The following is a 3,945-nucleotide window of genomic DNA, read 5'->3' as shown; positions in this document are numbered from 1 at the left end:
TTCAGGCATGTTTCTTAGCTAGAAATATGGTACGTGCATAAACATGGACATTTCCATTATGATCTAAGAGAAACTGAATCAGAATGCTGATGCTGTAGAAGACTAATTATGATCTGCTGTGCATGTGTTGACAGGTCAAGCTGGTGCGTTTTGGATGATGTATGTTGTTTGCTAGAAGACTTGCTGTGTGTGAGTGTGAGAATCTGACAAGCAGAGCATATCACAGCCTTAATGAATACAGTCACGGTTAGATGAGATAGATCATAGACTGCTGCAGATGAATGCGCCAACATAATCAGCATTATGGTAACGGGCTCTATCATTTAGTGAACTACTGCTTATTTGTGACACTGTCTGTGAAATCCATTCTAAATTCTCATAATCTAATGAAGAGGTTAAGCATCAAAGTTAAATTTTTTAGTCATTGATTTTACTATGATGTCAGCCTTACTTAGCCTTACTTAGTCAATATTAAAGATAACAAGGTTGAATTAATGTAGGAAAGAGTATTTAGCTGGGTTTTCAAAGACTTGATCACTTTTGCATTTTGGTAAAAGGTCCCATAGCGCACATAAACCACTGTCAATTACACAACCTCATCTTTGACATAAACTTAAAAACATGAATGGAGAGAGAGAGTAGAATGAAGGCTTGAGCATCAGCTGCTCGATAGTGGCCGTTACTGTAGTGACAGTTATATAGCTTAGAAGCTTTTAAGTAATTGAATCAGAAAAAAATATATAAGGGGCAACAGCTTAATTAACATGCCTTTAGGAGAAGATATCCTCCAAACAACATATCCTCCAAACCATACGACAGTATACTGTAAGTCATTTGTCACCTCCCATAAATACGACCCATAGGACAATTTGCCCCTACTGGCAACAGGAAAAGCAACATGAACTTTCTCCTTAATGCATATGTGTGTCGCCCGTCTCTTTCAATGAGGCGTTTCTAAATCTGCTTGTCATAAACAAATGAGTACCATCCACGCCAGTAACTGATAAGAGAAGGATGACATGAACTCCACTACTTTGTTCTCATTGGTAGTAGTCGCTCCCAAAATTCGCTCGACATTTGCATAAAGTTAAACTTTTCTTAACTTTCTCGCATCACTGGACACGCCCATACGGTCGCCAACGGTCACTTTCGCTCGTGTCGCCGGAAGTCGCCCAGTTTCAATTGAAATGAATGAGATTGCGTCGCTCTGCTACTGCTGGTCGCTGGCTGTCTGAATGGGGCGTGATGAGCGGGTGTGCCTCATAAGTCTTGAAAAGTGAAGCCGCTGGCTCTTTGATTGCCCCCTGGTGGCTGACTGCAGCACAAGTCATAAACCCCGCCCTCTCCAATCAAACGAATGGGACTCTGCTCTAAATAAAAAAATTATTTACACTTCCAATAAAAGTTTCCGGAAGATGGTTTTGGTCCTTTCAGTTAGTTGATATCACGCTGATATATGTTAAATTGTTCTTTTTTGTGATACGTTTTATTTTAGCTAGTAATTTGATGTAAACGGGGTGTGTTGTTATGATTGGATGGTTGAATTGGGTGTGCGAGTGTTTTGGCGGAAGTTTGATCCCGTGGCTCCGCCTCTGGCACCACGGACGATTCCTTCTGCGCATGCCTTGGCTCCAAACTGACGTTTTTACGAAACATGGCGGTGACCATGGTCGGACACTTTTGGCTTCAATTCAATATAATGGAAGGAGGCGACGTTGCGTCGTCCATCTTTTTTTTACAGTCTATGATAATGAGGTTTAATTTGATAATTGATGATTTTTGTATCAATTGTTAGTGCATTGTGTTAATAGTGAAAAGATAATAAGTTAAATCCAAGGTATACCTTGAATTTGCTGTAATTTGCTTTCGATAAAAGCATTTGCATAAATTTAAATTAGAAAGCATTTTGTTCGGTAGTGATGGTCCAGTGTCATTTCATGCTGATTCACATGCAACATATTTTTTTTGGCCAGCTAGATGGCGCTTTACTTTAAAAGATAACTGTTAAGGTAAATTCACATTATAAGCGATTTTTTTCTCACTGTGTGTCGCTCGTCTCTTTCAAAAGAGGCGTTTCTAAAAAAAATTTGTCATAAACAAACGAGTAACGTCTACTCCAGTAACTGATGAGAGAAGGATGACGTAAACTCCACCGCTTCACTCTCATTGGTAGTCTCTCCAAAATATTGCTTATCATTTGCATAAAGTTAAACTTTTCTCAACTTTGGACACGCCCCATCTGGTACCATGATGAAACGTAAAGGGGGAAGCTGATTGGTTAGTTCTTGTCACTTGACCTGCTGTGCAGAAGCAGCATTCTAAAAAGTTAGAAATATTTTCAACTTGATGCGCCGCTAACACTCCTGGAAAAAATACAGTGTTGCTCTCTTTTTAAACGTGCTACCAAGCATCTACATTAAAATCTGAGCTTGTTGTGTAAAGCACTAATCTCGGCTAGCGTGATGCTAGTACTAAGACGTGAGAGTTCTCTGTCTTTGTCGACCTGTTTGCCTTTTCCTTTTGACATTTCAAAAGCTAATGAAGTCACTAAGCCATAAAAAGGCAAATTCAGTCAGACACCGACAAAATAATGAGGTTTTAAAAAGACAAACTGAGCAAAATGCTCTCAGGCACCAACAGGAAACCTTTCACTCCAATTAGTTTTTAACGTGTATCCTGATTAGTATATTGTGTTATAAGTGAGCATTATTTAGTCTTATGTTCTACATACAATAAAAATACTCACGCCCGGGAGTCATATGACATTTAAAAGAAAGAGCTGAAAGGGATACCTGTCATCCTGGGCTACACACTTGTGACATATTGTATAAACGCAATATAGCTTTCATAGTGGTGTGAGTGGAAATGTCTAATTTGTTTCTATTAATAATTCTTCTCAGCAATTATTGAGACTTAATTGATTAAAGAAACAAATCCATTAAATCTCCTAAACTATGAAATGGCAACCATTGAGTAATACCGTTCTCTTCTGGGTGGGACTACTAATTTTATACAGTAAATTAATTATAGACCTTTACTAAAAATGCAAGTTTTACATGTTTGCTTTCAATCATCTGTAATGCATTGCTCTACAAACTAAAAGTGCACTTTTTGTTTTTACGATAAGGAAATTATTTTCTGCAGTAATTGTCACAGATGCCATCTATAGAATTGTTTATAAATAATCATAAAAAATACCAAGCTGCCTACTTTATAAGCTACACCCAAGTGACCTTTTGAAAATCAACAATGGGAATATGTAAATAAAAAATATGAAGAGAAACATATAAGGCAAATTTCTATGCTCTATGCATCCTCCTATGTCCACACCTTGTGATAACACCGCTCATGTTTGTAATGGTCCCATATGTTTGTAATCGTGTGTGGCTGATTGGCCTGCCGGTTTGCGGTAATGAACCCATTTCCCAGGATTCTCAAAGTGGACTTGAACAGTGTTTGAACCTTTCATCAGCAAATGAAGTAATGGCAAAATGAGGTTTTCCAGTAAAGTACCAAATCCTTATGTAAATGGATCCATGATATAATCCATCTGCTGGCCACAGCTTTATCTACGCCAGATCCATACCTGGAATTTTTAGAGGTGAGTTTGGTGAATATCCAGACGCCGACTGAAGTTTGATTGATTACTAAGAACATGTAAAACATTCATTGTTAAATGTATCTGGTTTGTGGATGTGTAGGGAAATAATTAAACTCCCACAGATTCTGTTGTGATTGAATTATCCAGATTTGAAAAATTGTTATACACGGAAATCCTCTGGAATTCAAAATATGAGTTGTAATAGATTTTTCCAATTTAGCTTATAATCAGCAACTCACTCATGTCAACTCAAAGGAGAATGTGTGTGAAGCCACACGGTTAGTGAGTTCTGATTGGTTTACAGGGAGTTGCTATGCGGTTGCTAAGGTGTTTCAAGTTGTTTT

This window comes from Paramisgurnus dabryanus, chromosome 1, assembly GCF_030506205.2.
Source record: "Paramisgurnus dabryanus chromosome 1, PD_genome_1.1, whole genome shotgun sequence".
Lineage (NCBI taxonomy): Eukaryota > Metazoa > Chordata > Actinopteri > Cypriniformes > Cobitidae > Paramisgurnus > Paramisgurnus dabryanus.
This window is presented reverse-complemented; position numbering follows the sequence as displayed.